Source organism: Heloderma suspectum, chromosome 2 (assembly GCF_057233095.1).
Source record: "Heloderma suspectum isolate Gila_16-S chromosome 2, 16-S_ref, whole genome shotgun sequence".
NCBI classification, from domain to species: Eukaryota; Metazoa; Chordata; class Lepidosauria; order Squamata; family Helodermatidae; genus Heloderma; species Heloderma suspectum.
In genome coordinates this window covers 245984344-246002060 of record NC_139459.1, presented here as the reverse complement: position 1 = coordinate 246002060, position 17717 = coordinate 245984344, and the positions used below count along the sequence as shown (strand labels likewise).

The following is a 17717-nucleotide window of genomic DNA, read 5'->3' as shown; positions in this document are numbered from 1 at the left end:
AGTAGTAGTAGGAAAGCACAAGAAGTGGGAAGGCATGGTGGGGGTTGTGTGAAACCCAGGAATCCATAGGAAGAGACCTTATTGTGTAGACAGGAATGGACGCACATTTTGTAGCTGAGTGTTGACTGAGCAAAATTCATATTTATACATAGCGTTATTGTCCTGGTTTTTAAATACAACAAGATTATCATATGTAACAATGAAATGTAACACTGGCTGAATACCACAGTATTGTAATGTGTTGTGCTTGCATGATCATATACTTTTGTTTAGCAGTCACAGTATGATGCAATACCTAATATTGTTAGGTGGAAAATTTGAGTCAGCATGTTCCACATGCCCAGCTCTAGTTACTTTGTGGGCTAGAGCAGCGGTCCCCAACCTTTTTGGCACCAGGGACCGGTCTCATGGAAGACAATTTTTCCACGGACCGGGGGGATGGTTTTGCTAGTGGACTTCCAGCCGCTGGGACACAAATGGCGTCCCCATAGCGGACACCATTTGCGTCCCTGTTCTTTGCAGTAATAGGCTACGTAAAGATTTACATAGCCTATTACTTGAAGAACAGGGACGCAAATGGCGTTCGCTATGCGGGCGCCATTTGTGTCCCAGCGGCTGGAAGTCCGCCAGCGGCCAGAGATGGCCGGCAGCTCCCCGGACTCACCGCGGAGTGGAGCCAGCCGGGGCTGGCGAGGATTCCAGGAGGGAGGGAGGGACGGATCGCCTCCCACCCCCCACGGACCCAAGGTAAAGGGGGTTCCCACACCCCTACTGTGGTCCGGTTCCTAACAGGCCACGGACTGGTCCTGGTCCACAGCCCGGGGGTTGGGGATCCCTGGGCTATAGTGTTTACTTGACCAAACAGCACCAGTGGAATTCAAGGTCACCATTGGTATTTTGGATGTGTATATGATACCTGTTGTTGGGCCCATTTCTATGGTGTCAAAGAATGCAAACTCTCAAGTTTTTTCAGAGGCATTCCTTCAGGAGGAAATTCCTGTTCTTCACAAACCTTTGTGAAGGTGGAAGAAAGAGTGGCTCCTTCTCATTAGAATTTAAGTTCTGCCAAAATATGAGCTCTCTAGAAGGACACAAAATCTTTGAAAATACTGCAAACCCTGCCCCCGATCCTCAATGTTTTCATTTCTTACTACTACAATTCTTCCGTAAGTTGATGATAGGAACAGTAGTATTTGCTGAACTGAATTCAGGGAACAGAGTGACTGAAGCAGAAGAATGCACACCTAGTGCTTTTCTTTGTAGAATTCCTTCCCTAGACTACATCATTATTTATTTTATTTAAAGATCTTTAGGCTTCCCTGCAGATTGACATGCAATAAGAATTATAAAATGCCAGTATAAAATATAAAATCACAAATAAACAACCTAGAGCAACAGTGTACATTTAGCATTTCCCTACCCCAAAGGGAGTAACTGCTTCTATTTTGACAGCTGTCGAAATAGAAACGGTTACGGCATTCTAGGGAGAGAAGGGAGGGGGCTTGGGCACCCTTAAAAACAGGTGCAGGGAACTCAGGCAAGTGGGGATTCCTAGCAGGGCACCTCAAGGTTCAGGGCAAGGCATTGAATTCTAGGGACACCCTTGCTAGGAGGGTGATTTATTTATTTATTTATTTATTTATTAAATTTATTAATCGCCCATCTGACTGGTCACCCAGCCACTCTGGGCGATGTACAACCCACCATAAACAATTTAAAACAATAAAATTTTACCATAATTTTTTTTTAAAAAAAATACCCTAACCCACCCCAAATGCCTGCCTGAACAACCACGTTTTTAATGCACGACGGCAGCTCATTAAAGAGGGGGCATGACGGAGTTCCCTAGGGAGGGAGTTCCACAGAGTGGGGGCCACCACAGAGAAGGCCCTCTCCCTCGTCCCCACCAGTCTAGCTGTCCTGGCTGATGGGACAGAGAGAAGGCCATCCGAGGCTGATCTTGTTAAGGGGCCTGTCTGGTGTTGCTGGAGGCGCTCCTTAAGATAGGCTGGGCCGGAACCATATAGGGTTTTAAAGGTCAAAACCAACACCTTGAATTTGGCCCGGAAAACAACTGGTAACCAGTGCAACTCCTTCAACACTGGAGTGATGTGATCTCGCCGGCGGCTGCCTTTAATCAGGCGAGCCGCCGCGTTCTGTACCAGCTGCAGTTTCCGAACCGTCTTCAAGGGTAACCCCACGTAGAGCGCATTACAGTAGTCGAAACGAGAGGAGACCAGGGCATGTACTACCGATGGGAGCAGATGGTCGGGTATCAGATGGAGTTGATACAGCGCTGTCCGGCTCACAGCTGACACCTGAGCCTCCATGGACAGCTGGGAGTCCAAAATGACCCCCAGGCTGCGGACCTGGTCTTTATACCCAGTTTCCCCACCAGTCAACTGTGCAAGGCTATCAAAGTGTTGCTTTGAGTGTTCTCTTGTATACTTGACATACAAGGGAGTAGACAAGGCAAGCCCCTATATTTTTGGATACTCGCAGTTGAGCACTTCCGCAACGACAAATAACTAAAGATTAAATTAAATAAACGGTAGAAAACCCAAAGGGAGGGCGCCGTACACACAAAACATCAAAAGGGGAAAAAAATCCCAAAGTGCCTCTGAGTAAGGACTGTAAGGTCTCTGTGTTTCCATGACATCATAGCCATTCAGCACCAGCCCCACATTTTATCGCAGAAAAAAACGCTTATTCTGAGACTGGTTATAGTCAGATTTTTCCTGCTTACTTCGGCTCCATTTGTTAAGGCGAAAGTGTGCTTTAAGTCCCCGTTTTAGGGTGTGGGAAGGGTTTAAAAGGGGATGCTACACACATTTTTTTCACTCCTTCGTTAAAGCAAAAGTGTGCTTTATAACTCTGAAGGAAAAAACAAAAGGGCTGGAGCGGAGCAGAAGGGAGTGAGGGAGGCAGAGATGAAGAGTTGCACAACTAATATATCATCCACTGGCTCTCTTCTCCATTTCCTCCCTGTGTATTTATTTCCCCTTTAGTGCTTTGTTCTGCTTTGTGTGGACATGTGCTAGGGGTGTTACTTCTGAGTAAACTCACTGGCTGTAAGGCTTTCCTTTCCTGGGAGTAAGCACCATTGAAATCTGTGTGGCTTGCTTCTGGGTAGGCATGCATAAGAGTGCATTGTAAGCCTACTTAGAGTAGCAGTCTTATGGTCTTCCATCCCCTTCAATGCATTTACTTGGAACTTCTGTCTCCCATTGTCTTCACTGACTGCTGCTTCTCCCTTTTTCTCACCAGTTTGATGGCTTTTTTCCTCCTAGGTGATGGGGAAGTCTGCCTTCTCAGCCACGCAGGAGAAAGGCTTGACAATTAGGATTTCAATGGGTATTAAAAGTGCCTTAGATTGGGAAGCCAGCCAGCCACTATCTCTTCTCCTTACAGGGCCGTTGGGAAGCCAGAATAAGGGAGAAGAGCAACAACAACGCTGGTGTCCGATGAAGGTGTCTCTGTGAAGTGGTCGCCTTGGGGTGGGGGTGCGCTAGGGATGGGGATGCTGCACACACAACTTTGCTTAAAGGAAAAAACAAAAGGGCTTGGAAGGCATGGAGGAGACTGGCCGGAGCGGGAAACTGGAGCAGAGGAGAAGGAGGCAAAGGAGGAGGGAACACTGATTAGGTAATCAGACCTAACTCAGACTCCACCCAGCCATCAAGAAAATAATTTGATTAGAGCTCTGTGGAAACAGCACAGAGCTGTAGGCTACAGAGATGAAAAGCCAGGTCTTTAAGGACTGTGGAAACAGGAAAAGGAGAGGATGCGGTTGGGGAAACACTGCAACAAAGTTGCAAACAAAGCGAAGCTGATAGTCTCGAAACACATTGAGCATTTTAGAGATCTGCATAGTAAATGTTTTTATAGTCCACGAGTATTTGAGACCTGCATAAATTATTGTTACAGTCCATATTCAGAGGCGCTTTTGGATCCCCGCCCCCCCTTGATGTTAAATAAAGGGGCCATTTGTGCACATAAAATGGGGCTGGGAAAATGCAAAAAAACTTTTCCAGCCCCATTTTATATTTTATAAAATATTTTATTTTTATAAAATATTTTATTTTATATAAAAGTGTTATATTTTAACTTTTAAAAGTTTTATATAAAACTTTTTTATTTGCACACAAAAAAATATTTTTTTAAAAAAGGGGCTCGTGGTAGGACTGAGGACAGGGGTAGGGGCTTGGTGGAAGCTGGGGTGGGTCCAGCGGCAACTCCACTGAAGTGTTTGGGAGCTTTGGAGGGGCTGGCAAGGCAAGGGGAAAGGGGCACTGAAAGAAAACGGGCAGGGGCTTAGTGGCAGACAAGGTGGGTTCTGCTGCCAAGTCCCCTAGGATGCCATGTGGCGCTGCCTGGAGGACTGAGGGGCAAGCAGAGGGAATTAACCTACACGCTGTGTGTGGTGCACCTGATCATCTGTCAGTTGAAGAGCTGGAAGAGAGAATGATGTATATTTTGAAGCTAATATTTCATAAATGTTTTGATGGATCACAATGCTATGATCAGATCATATGAAAGGAGCTCACTCAGTTGATTTGCTCACACCATGACATACACCTTTTTCTCTGTTTTCCCATCTCATGGTGGAGAGTGTTCCTTTTATTCCTACATACTACAGCAATAAATGACCCTTGGTGTTTGTGCCATACTTCCACAACTTCTCTCATCCTTTTTTCTGATTGGTCCTGGATCTCCAATACATCAGTTGACTGGTAGGAGTCACATAAAACTGAAAAGTTTGTAGCATATGGGCAGGGTAGGGCAGTGCCCTTCCTGTAAATTCTCTAGTTTTTCCCTCCATGCAATAATAACATATGGTCCAAATTCCCTCCCTCTTTTCAGATTTATTCTGAACATTGCGAGTATGTTTCATCCCATTTTGCCCCATTTTAACCAACAGTAAATCTTTCCTTTGTCCTCCTTGATGGGTGGCATCCTTTCTGGATGGTCCCATACCTTATGGGACCATACCTTACCAGAAAATAGCTGGAGATTTTCTTAATCTTCAAATTTTCTGAATGGTTACCTGTTATATTGAACAACTACAGACATACCTTATTGTTTCTGTTTAAGAAAGATAAGATGTGCTTAAAGATGCTTACAACTAACTAACTTTTTCACAAAGTACATAAAGTTTAGAAAGCAAGCATAACTGTGATATCCATTGTGTATCCATCTCACCATTTCATATAGTATGGACTACACTTCAAAAGTGACATCCTCTATCCAGCTAGGTTTGGATTTAAACAATTGTGTTGTGAAGTTGAAAGCCTCTACATCTTCTTACCATGGTCTAGGCATCTTTTTTGCCTTGTCTGTAGTTTACGCTGATGTTGAGATCTGAAAGCACCAATCAGAAGGAACCCATTTAACAAAAGCAGACACCTGCATCCTTTGCACCAAGAGGAAGACAAATGTATAACATAATACTTTCATTGTTTAGGATCTCTTAAAAACATGATTAAGCGGATGCTAAACTTTCAGCAGAAGTTCCTAAAGATTAGAATTCTTGTTTTAAATGCATAGTGAGAGGGAAGCCAAGCTTTCAAATCAAAGGGGAGGAAGTGGGAAAACATTTTATGCTGGCTAGGCATGAATCATTAAGCTCTACTTATAATCTCTGTGTTTTGTTCCTCATTAAACTCAGGTTGGCTCTAATTTAACTGGACATGCTCCCTTACTGCCAAACAAGTAGAAGACTCTAATAACCTTTCCAAGATGATTAACTCCAGCTTTGTAAATATAAAAACTGTCTGGGTCCTCTCTGCTTTTGTTTCCCACCTACCAAGGAACCTGTGCATTTGGCCCATGGATGGAGACTGTGCTGAATAACAACTGTAATTTGTATTTTCAGAAATGGGGGGATCAACCATTCTTTATTCATTTCTCCATCCCAGCAGCCCTTGGAAGAATCCCAAGTGCAACCTAAAGCCATCTCTGTACCTGGTAGGGCTTAATTTGAATGTCTGAAGCCTCCTCCCACATTCTGTCTTACAGTTGTAACTAGTCGCAAGCTTTGTGGCTTGAACATCTTCCATTTTCTCCCTCCCCCTCCCTTTTCTTTCGCCCCTTTTCTTTTTCCCTTTGTTTACCAACTTGCCTGATGGAGAGTTCTCCATGTTGTAACCTTTAGCTGACTTAATAATGGTATTGCCCAAATACGGATTTTGGGATCATTTTATTGTGCAATAAATGTACACTTGTTACGGCATCTCCAAACATCTGTCCTCCAGTGAGCACCTGGGTTGTGGGGAAAATACATTTTCGCAGTGCTAAAATTGCTTTGTATAGGAATTGCAGTTTTCATCCCAGCTAGCCCATCTATTGTGATGGCAAGTACTGTGTCAAATTGATGTCACAGACTGCTGTTGGATGCTATCAGTGATATCTCTATGATATCACTGATGCCAAGCAGCACAACTCTCCTATGCCTGTGCCATTTTGTACCTCTAATAATAATAAATATTTAGAAGCTGATCACTACCTCCACTAGATCGCACAATAGTGAGGGGTGCTCATGAATCCCTGTAATTAGAAGTACATGTGCTACACCAGTAAGGCTACCGCATTCTCTCAGCAATGCCCCGTCATTTCATTCATACCTGGGCCTTTTGGTTACTCTTTCTTTCATTCGTGTTTCTCGTGTGCCTCTTTCTTTGGAGGCTGTGCTCCACATCTTCATTAACTGTGCCAGTATAGCCCCAAGAATGTAGTCTGGGGGTTCTGCTGTCCTGAAGGCCCCTATATTCCACCATTTAATAGGAGGGGGGAATGTCTCTGGAAGAAGATCTTAACCTGCTGCATAGTGCCTTGGAGAGCTGCAGTCTAGCAGGTAAGAAAGGCTTACCACTAACAGAGCTCAGAAACTAGGGAAGATGAGTAAGTAGGGTTTCAGAGATTTGGGAAGAAGAGGCCTGAGAGCCAGTGAGGTATAAGGGGTAGGGCCCATAGATACTTTCCTAAGTGGTTGCCTTCCCTCTCCTTTGGACGATAGAATACGAACTTGGTATTTGCATTGTTCTGAATGTTGTCAGATGTTGGGATTGCAGCGGGACTCAGGTCTTTCTATGGGGTGGGGGCTAGCTGTGGTAAATATTCTACATACTAGCCTTGTTATCATTTGAATACCACTGTCTTCCTTCACTGGTTCTGTTCCTGTCAAATAGCTTGTTTGCAGGCTGCATTTGGGCCACCAGGGGATTCAATCCTCTTAGAAGCATAGAATTTTAGAGTTGGAAGGGACCTTGGAAGTCACCTAGTCCAGTCCTCTGCTTGATGCATGCTCAATGCAGGATGCCACTAGAGCATCTCTGGTAGATGGCTGTCCAGCCTCTGCTTAAATGCCTTCTTTGGTAAAGAAGAGCCCACCTCCTCCTGAGGCATGCTGTTCTACTATTAAACACCTCTTTTAGGAAGTTTCTCCTAGTGTTTAGCCAAAATCTTACTTCTTTGCAATGACACTCATTAGTTCTAGTTCTGCCCTCTGGAGAACAAGTCTGCTCCATCTTCTATACAACAAGGTGTAGGACCCAGTGGCACTCAAGTCAAGGCCTCCCTCCAGATTGATGCCGAGTTATCAATGAGCACTCATTTGTTACCGTTGTTCAACCAGTTGTAGATCCAATTAACAATAGTATTGTCCAGCCCACATTTTACCATCTTGTTAACAAGGATAGCATGGGAAACCTTGTCAAATGCTTTGCTGAAATCAAGATATACTATGTTCATGGCATTCCCATAATCTATCAAATGTGTATCTCTTTTTTTAAAGGAGCGAAGGCTGGTCTGGCATGACTTATTCTTCATAAACCCATGCTAACTCCTAGTAATCAATGCATCGTTTCTCCCTTTCTAAGGAGAGCCCTAGCACTCATGGCTGCAAGTGTCAGTTGCCGTCCTCCTAACCACTGAGTCATGGGAGGCTCTGGTAGGCAAGGTGCTGTGAGCTCATCCTCAGAGCATGCCCATGCATTGAGTGCAAGGGGAGGTGTGGAATGGTTTCCATAATGTCATGATAGCATCCTTGCACATTGGCTGGTGCCTTACTTGTGTGGGTTGTAAGGGGTTCCAGTGCTGCAATGCTGTCCCCTTATGACTCCGGCCAGCATTTTAAGGCCTGGAGTGGACTGCAGGGAGAATGTGTTTCCTCTGGTCTGTTCCTGAGGCCCCACCCTACAACCATCCAATCAGCCCCCAGTTGGCTCAGCCTTTTCCCACCGATGCTTGTCCCTACCAGGAGCACAATGGTGCTACCTGACCAGGATCCTTCTTCCCTCGCATCTGGCATCCCCACAACCTCTGACTCTCCAGTAAGTTGGGAGCCACCTTTTTTATTGATGTTTTAGTTTCCACTTTGCTGCTGGGAGTGCATAGCATCAAAACTATGTTATGTCTGCATAATGCTAGTATTCTAGCAGCAGTGCCAACATAATGGGACCATAGGATTGGCCTGCAAGTCTTCCTCCCTCCACCATCCTTCTAGAAGTGACACTTGCTAGGATGACCTTGGGGAAATTGCAGCATGAGGACAGTGACAGAATAAAACAAATCAGACACTGGCAAAAGAAGCTAATGGAAAACAAGAAGTTGTTCTGTGCTGGAAACAACCCATTACAATTACTGACAATGTGAAGATATGGTTCCCTATCATCCTGATTAGCTGCATTTAAACAGCCTGATTGAGACCCTTGGAGGAAGGTTAACAGCAGCCATTTCTGCCCTGGGGGAGAGTTATTAGGTTTTCAATTGAGGTTTTCCATTCTTTTATAAAGTTCAAATGGGAGGAGAAAGTGTGTCGGACATAGGACACATTTAGACTAGGTCAAATTGTGCAGGTGGTGGTGAAATTAGAGGGAATGCTGCTTAACATCCTGGAAGATAACATTCTGCTGAGAGCAGGTCTGATCACTGGAGAGACCTTTATTCTGTGGACCTCAGAAAAACCAACCATATTACAGGCTCCCAGCCCATAAATATACTTCTTGGAACTAAAATGCTGACATTTACTATGTTCTACTTACCTCAGACCCCCATCACTAATATTAATTGACTTTTGCCATTTCTCTCTTGCTGATAATGCTCTTGAAATGGCACACAACAATCAGGGTGGTTAGAGTGGTGGCAGTAATACAAGATATTCTTTTAGTGCAGTTTTGTGAGAATTATAAGGTGTGTCAGCACCTGCGAGTACACTAAAGAAACTTAAATGGATAGCTATTGTGCATTAATCAATCTCCAGTAGAATTATGTAGTTGTGTTTCTTCTTTTTTAAGGCTTCTGTACACAATCAAGATTCAAAAGCAGGGATGCAAGCTTTAACTGGCTTAATTAATACATTAATCAACTTACTGCCTGGCCCTTATGCAGGTTTACTCTGATGTAAGTCTTCCTAAGTTCTGAGGTGGTTACTCACAAGAAAGTATGCATAGGATAGCAGATTAATAGTTGGAGAGCAATCTTAATTGGTGGAGCTGAAAGTTAAAGGCATACTTTTTGTTTTTCAAACAGATGCTTTTTCTCCTTACAATAATGGTAGGTTTTGCTTATTAAATTGCAAATTAATATCTCATTTTCCTCGGCATATCAAAAAGGCACTTATATTTACATTTTGGCAATTATTTACATTTTTTCAGTTGTTTAATTCATGTCAAGGGATATGCATAATCAAATGCAAATTCTTAAGTTGGTGGACAGCCCTATTCAGTGGTTGATAACCACCATCTGAATCAGCCTTCCCCAACCTGGTGCCCTCAAGATGTGTTGGACGACATCTCCCACCATCCCCAGGCAGCATAGCTATGATGGGATACTGGTAGTCCAAACCACATACAGGGCTTCTCAGGTTGGAGAAGGCTGATCTAGATGAATATGGAATTCTAGGGTGTTTCAGCTACATGCCCATGCTAACTCTCTCGGGTCATCCATAAGCCGATGTGTTTCTGTAAACTTCACCCATCAGAAATGTCAGTCCTGCTACTGCTAATCACTTATTCCACACTGAAAGACAGTTAAATCAATAGCTCTTGATTCTCCAGTGGTTCTGGACTTGGAGTGACTTTTCACAATCAAGAGCCAGCGCACTTTGCAGGCACAAATAGTCTAGTCATTAAGCTATATAACATCGTCGCAATGAACTTGCATGAGATTGTGACAAAAATACCATACGAATTGAATCTCTTGTTTCTACTCATTTGAATGTATAAACAAACCAGAGGTTAAAGTTAATTGTGAGGTTGTTACCCGGGCTACCTAAGAATATAAACAAGGTCTTATAGTAGTTCTTATGGTGCATTAATATCTGCACACACATGCAAGTTATGCATCCACATGCTTAGGGTTACTTTTTACCAGAAGGTGTTAAAAGCTGGAAGTGAAGGAGGGAAAGGGAAAAGACATTTTAATAATTTTGTTTAACTTACTTTGTCACATTTAATACTGCCCACAACTGGGACAGAAAACTGGGCCATCATTATATATTTATATTCAGTCAACCTGCGCTTCTATCCTGAATCAGGACATGGACTTGATAAAAGGTTGAATTTCCAATCTCATAACTTTTGAGGGCTTAGGAAATTAATTGCAGCAAGCAAGCAAATCCCCCTGCAGTGGAAAGGTATTCTGCTTTGGAAGAAAGTTATGAGTACTGGTCATTTAGGATGATGACCAGATGGAACATCATCAAAGAGATATTAAAGCTGCACTTTCCCTGTCTGGACATGGTGTCCTACTGACCTTGGTGCCCTGATTAGTTAGAACTCTTACATCTCCTGTACTCGTTTCTATGCCAGGGACATAATTTTTAAAGGCAGTTTTCAGAGTAATCATCTGGCAACTCAAGCCAAATCAAACATCTCAAGATCTTGATGTTCATTCAGATAGTTGAATATTTTAACACTTCAGAATATTTAGATCTTGTGCACCACACTGTTAAATCCAGCATGATTTAGTATTAGTAATGTCGCAGTGACAAACAGATGGAATCACTGAGCTTCATGGCTGTAACTTTTAAGTGCTATGTTTTAAACTATGCATTTGCTGATGGTCTCTAACTATGCACTCTGAATAGCTGCTGAATAGGGTGTGCATGACGGTCTACATCAGGGGTGGGAAACGTGTGGCTCTCCAGATGTTGTTGGGACTCCAGCTCCCATCAGCTCCACCCAGCATGGCCAAAGCTCAGAGGATGGTAACTGTAGTCCATCAACGTTGTTCCCCACCCCTGAAATATATATTCCCCTCTGAAGCTAGTGTGATGGATCTCCCCTCCCTCCGCAACTGCAGCCCTCTGTAACCCTCCAAAAGCATCTCCAGAGGGTGGGTGGGAGGCTACTGAACATTGTGGGTTGAGTCTTACAGGGCAGCAATTGGAGGGGAGAATTGCTGACAAGATTCCTCTTCCAGAGTTCAGTGTTTTTAATCAAATTAATAGCAGGTATGGGAGCCCCCAATTTTTGTTATGACTACAGTGTGCAAGGAGGAGAGATTCAATCCCTTCCTCTCCTGTCATAATCCTAGTGAAAATACCTCCCCCCCTTGCTCCGGTTATTATCCCTTGAAGGAAAGCTCCCATTGATACCAATGAAAACTTTACTTCTGGGGTTAATAGCAGATGTATGTGTGAGGGTGATTTTGGGGATGCACACACACACACAGCGGTCCCAGTGGAACACCTGCCCTTGCACCTATTAATTTTTTAAAAAATCTGGCATGATTCCCAAGGACAAGCTAAGTGTCTAGTTTGGCCCTGATATTATAGAGATATGCAACAGGAGCAGAAGTGTACCCAGAGCAAAATGCCATGTATGACTCGCCCTAAATGTGAACATTGACAGATCCCACAAAGCAGATACTGCAGTTTATCCCCTGGAAGTGAAGTCCTTATGCCATCCCCCATTGCCCAATTCCTTCCTCAGCTCTGGTCTGATGTTTGTGTCCTGTTGATGGTGCTCCACACAGTGTTTCCGTGTGGGCCTGTTTTGGGTTTGCTTTGCACAGCACTGCAGATAAACCTGCCCTAATCTGAGTACTCCTGTTGGACTGTTTCAGTGAATAAAACTGGATCTATTGTGAGAACTTGTAAAAAAAAAAAAATCAAATTCAACAAATGAAACTTACTAGTTGCCTTTCTATAGAAAGCTAAACTTAAAGCAATCCACAAAAATACAAAATAAGCAGAAGCAACAACATGGCTAAAAACCAACCGCCTAGAACAGAGCTTTCCAAACTTTTCATGTTGGTGACACACTTTTTAGACATGCATCATTTCGTGACACGGTAATTCAGTTTTACTAGCAAACTGGAGGTTAAACTAACTAACTAACTAAACTAAGAGATACAGACACATACATAAATTGTAATAATGAAATGTATGGGGATAGAACATACCTCATGAAAACCTTTCATTTATATTTTTAAAAATATATGATTTGTAAGAAAATAACATATATTGTTGTCATTTATGAGTTGTTGTTGTTCAGTCGTTCAGTCGTGTCCGACTCTTCGTGACCCCATGGACCATAGCACGCCAGGCCTTCCTGTCCTGCGCTCTCTCCCGGAGCGTGCTCAAGTCCATATTCATTGCATCAGGGATGCTATCTAGCCATCTCATCCTCTGCCGTCCCCTTCTCCTTTTGCCTTCAGTCTTTCCCAGCATCAGGGTCTTTTCCAGAGGGTTTTCTCTTCGCATTAGATGGCCAAAATATTTGGGCTTCAGCTTCAGTATCTGTCCTTCCAATGAGCAGTCAGGGTTGATTTCCTTTAGGATGGACTGGTGCCTCCTTGCAGTCCAGGGGACTCATAAGAGTCTTCTCCAGCACCACAGTTCGAAAGCATCAATTCTTCGGCGCTTAGCCTTCCTTATGGTCCAGCTCTCACAGCCATACGTTACTACTGGGAAAACCATAGCATTGATTAGATGGACCTTTGTCGGCAAGGTGATGTCTCTGCTTCTTACTATGCTGTCTAGGTTGGCCATAGCTTTCCTCCCAAGGAGCAAGCGTCTTTTAATTTCATGGCTACAGTCACCGTCTGCGGTGATCTTGGAGCCCAAGAAAGTAAAATCTGTCACTGCTTCCATTTCTTCCCCTTCTATATGCCAGGAAGTGATGGGGCCAGATGCCATGATCTTCGTTTTTTTAATGTTGAGTTTCAAACCAGCTTTTGCACTCTCCTCTTTCACCCTCAACAAGAGGCTCTTTAGATCCTCTTCGCTTTCTGCCATTAGGGTGGTATCATCTGCGTATCTGAGGTTGTTGATAATTCTCCCGGCAATCTTAATTCCGACCTGTGATTCATCCAACCCAGCGTAAGTGCAAGAAAATGTAAAAAATAAACAAAATTAACTAAAGTATTTACAGTACATATTAAGACACATAGGCCCAGGTAGGAGCTCAGCTGCAAAAACACATGATGTAGAGAAGCAAAAGTCCAACAAAAATGGTGTAAATATATATGTCTCACTACAAGGCTATATTGCTGTAAATATTTGCAGTGCCTATGTCCAGAATCCAGTTCCAGCACTCTCCGGTGGTACACTGCTGGTGGGTGGTTAATCCACAATTACAGCAGAGTAAAATAAAAATAAATGGCAGAAATCAAATTAGAAGTGCCACGTGGTGGGTGGCTTGCTGTTTGCCACATTGGGTTTGGGAGGGTGGCCTCCCTTCGGCCAGCAGCAGGTGGATTGACTGGGTGACAGCCTGCAGCTGCGCTCGCCCGGGGGATTGGGAGCACTCTGATTCTGAGGCTTCTGGCCTCCACCAAGCTCCGTTCCAACTGGCCAAGATGGTGGACGGCCCGCTTGGTGCAGTCCCAGTCCCAGGCGGCGTTTCCACCTGCGCGCTACTCTAGCCTGGCCGTGCAGGAGCGCGGTGCAGAAGTCCACGAAGGGCACGCTCGAAATCTCGCAGGGCCAGGGGCCACTGCCACTTCGCACTGGCGTTGGCCAAGCTCTGCTCCCAGGGCGGCGCCTCCTCTCCCCTCTCTCCGCCCCGCGCCTCTACCTCGCTGTACTGCTCCAACACCGCCAATCATGTGCGTCCTACGTCAAGACGCCACATGATCCTAAAACAGCTAATGTTAAAGCAGCTAAGCCTTAGCTGCTTTAACATTAGCTGCTTTAGGAAGTTCTGGGGGAGGGGCCAAGGGAAGCAAATGCAAGTAAGGGAGCTCCGCGGTGCCCTTCCGCACAATTTTCTGCATTTTGCGCGACACACCTACACACTGCCGCCAACACACTAATGTGTCGTGGCACACAGTTTGGAAAGCTGTGACCTAGAACATAAAACTTTAAAACAGCAACATTGGAGAGAAGCAGCTCAAATCAGAGGATGGTTTTAGGCTACCAAATCTCGCTTAGAAAGATGTAAGCCTTGCTAAGTGATGGCGGAGAAGGAAAAAACCTTGGTTCATTAGATGTGGAACACAGAATAGGGAAAATGATACAAGGCAAATGTGTTGAAACCAATGTGAATTAAAGTATAGCCAAGACACTGTAGTAGACAACGGAGCATTTTTGGCAGAACTGGAAGGTGCAACTGGGCCAGCCCTTCTCAATTTTCCTGGGTCACCTTGAGGATATCTAGAGGAATAGCCAGGCACATTTGGCTAGCATAAAGGAAGCCACTGAGACAGCTAGGCCATGATAAAGCTGTGCTGTCAAGTCTGAGAAGCTTGGCTGGCTGCTGCATTTTGGAATCATCCCTCCCCCCCGCGCGCGAACATGATGATAAAGATGTGAAAATTTTATAAACATGAATTAAACATTAAACCTACTTCATCTACTGGTACAATTTGTGCTCCTTCCCAATCAAATCTGTTTTGATTTGAGACTATTATGGTGCAAAAACGTGTAATTACCAAATGCTCAAAAATCAATCTCGAGGGAGAGCTTATGTCCCCACCTGCCAGGCGTGGCAGTAGGAGTACAGGCCATTTGCACTTTTAGAGTTCTCTAATGAGCAAAACCTTTTGCTCATGGCTGCCATAAGCACCAGACCACGCTTGTTAATAAAAGCAAATTAAGTTTCCCAAGGATGTTGTTGCTGGACCATGCTGAGGGGTTGCCAGTTAGTAAACAAGCAGGGGAAAAATGCACTGGACTAAGATCTGGCAGACGGCCAAAGCTCAGTCAGCTGAGCTGTGGATTGTGGCCCCCACTATCTGTTCCCCTTAGTATTTTTCTTGCTTTGTGAAGGTGCTTCCCCCCCTCCCCAATTTTGTCTTCCTGTCAGGCCTGGTTATTGGTTCCCCATGCAGGACACCTTCCACTTTCATCCAGCAATCTCCACAGCTGGCCTGCTGCCATGACGCTTGTTGCCTTGGCTGCGTTTTGCTGCACAAGGGAGTAATGAGCTGGCACACTCAGCTGGCTGTCTTGGACTTGCATTCAGCTGCCTCCTCCTGCAGTAAACAGCTTAGGGAGGGAATGGCAGCGCAGGAACGGCACTCGCACAGACACATGCACAGCTGAGTGGGCCAGTCCTTTCCAACCCACCCGGGCTGCGTCACTGCAACTGGAACAAGAGTGGGTTTATCATTAACTCCCATAAAGGCAGCAGCAGCAGCAGCAGCAGCAGGAAAGGCAGCCTGAACAAGCTGGACATCCCTGGCTAATTAGCAGGTAAGAATTAATAGACAAGAGACAAACTCAACAGCATTTGCTTTGCTGACAATGGAGTTATTCTCTAACAGAGCTGGGGCAAGCCCTTGGAAATGTGTGTGGTTAGCAAAAAATCTACGGAGCAGCCATTAATCAGGGACTGCAGACTCTTCCTGCATGGACAAGTGGAAAGGTTACATAACCACATTCCAGATCCTGCACTTTCCATTGTCTTTCGGGGGTGGGGGTGGGGAGTCAGGTGCCTGTCATAGGAGGAGGTAAAGGGGAACACTGCTATTTCCATGTTTTTCATCGAGCCAGCAATTTGCCACCATTTCTTTTCTGGCAAGACTCCTGTGCATTTAACAACTGCCAGACATGCAGACATTCAACAGGTGCAGTAATGCAAAAAGTGACACATCACTTTTGTTTGTTTATTTTTGCCATGGAGCAACTGTTAACAGCACAGAGGTCCTGCCAGAATGAAAAAGAAAGGGAGAGCAGCCCAAATTATGTGGCAGGCCTCCAAAAGAAAGTATAGGTAGTAACTGAATGATGCAAGTGCCTTCATACCTGTTGTCTGTGTGGTGTTCTATATGTTCAGGTAGTGCATCCACTTCAGAGTGTAGGTGAGGGATGGCATGTCGGGATGCTCCCCCACACTGAGAACTATACCCATATGGAAAACCACAATGCAAGAAAGTAGTTATCCTTCCTGACGCACTAGGTCTTTGCAGATGGGATTTTTGATATGGTGTGAACGCTCAGGGATAAAATCCTCTATGGGCTGTCTGAAATGGTAGAGTCTTAGAAGAGTTGCACTCCATGCATTTTCAGAGCATACAAACAGGGTCTCTTATAGGGCTCGAGGCAGAATACTCGGCTTACTCTCATTAGTCGGTGACAAAAAGTGTATTGGACCTTCTCTCCCTGCTTTTTGCCACACAGTGATTGAAAATGCTGGGATCCAAATATTGCAAGCTGGTTCTCAGTTATACACAGGGCCCATGACGTGCCTCAAATAACAGTTCAGTGGGAGAGGTGGTACTAGCTCTTACGTATCCCGATTGACCAACATTCCACCCACTTCGCTGTCAAAACTGTAAGGGTGCAATTCTGCCAGAGTTACGCACAGTTAAGCCTTTGGCCAAAAAATCAGCTGGGCTTGGCGCTTGCTGCCCCCCTCCCCCCATAGGGTTGCCTGCTCACGATGCTGCAGCAGACGCCACAACCAGCTGAATTCTCATTCCAGGCATCAAAGTTGCAGCTGCTCTGTAAGACTTGATTCTAGATGTAACATCCATATCTCCTCTTGTTACGCTGGCCCACAGTCCACCAACACCATCCTTGCCTTTCTATTTCCTTTCTGTACCTCCTCCTTCTATAGTGAATGAAATTCTGATGCAGCCCTATGTTCTCCTTAGCTGCCCCTTTCTTCATGTTCCACAATGCACAGTTTGCTCATTATAGAATAATTTGTTTATGACATTTCTATGCTGCCCTGTAACCTAAAGTTATCTGAGCAGCTTACAATAAATAATAAAGAGCAATGCAAATACTAAAATGAGACATAAACCCATAAAAGAAAAACAGCACAAATACAATGGGGTGGGGGGAGATACCCTAACAGCAACCCCAGAGTTCAAATACAGATTTCAAAACCCAGAGGCCCAGGCTACATAAGTTATTTAAAATAGTCTGGGTGAATAAGATCTTCACCGGGCACCAAAAAGGCCACAAGGATGGTGTCAGGTCTCTCTGGAAAGGCTGTTCCATAATTGGGGTGCCACTGCCAAAAAGGCCCTCTTCCTAGTGGTCACCGGCCTCACTTCTTTTGGTTGGGACCCATGGAGCAGGGCCTCTGAAGAAGAACATAAGGTTCGGCTAGGAACATATGGGAGAAGGCGGTCTTTCAAGCAACCTGGGAGGAATCTACATGGTGATGGTTTCTGAAGCATTTTGTGGCTATATCCAGATTTTCATGAAATTGCTTTGGTCCATCAGCAGCACATGAAGCAAGAATAGCGGAGTATACACTACCTAAAAACCTGCTTTCGTGGGTCATACGGCACTTGAGACTGCCTACTCTCTGCCCATT

The 17717-nt window shown here is 44.6% G+C and overlaps 1 protein-coding gene across 3 annotated transcripts in view; it reads left to right on the top strand.

The window, feature by feature from the left end:
- Positions 1 to 17717, top strand: part of ARHGEF37 (Rho guanine nucleotide exchange factor 37) — a 78565-nt gene that overhangs the window by 6003 nt on the left and 54845 nt on the right. The window contains exon 1 of one of the 3 annotated variants that reach the window (XM_084838660.1): positions 15344 to 15640. The exons of 1 other annotated variant lie outside the window; for it this stretch is intronic. The gene's annotated coding sequence lies outside the window, so the exon portion shown is untranslated. Of the gene's footprint in view, positions 1 to 15343; positions 15641 to 17717 lie in introns of those variants that run through there. One more of the 3 variants, XM_084838662.1, reaches the window with a different exon arrangement.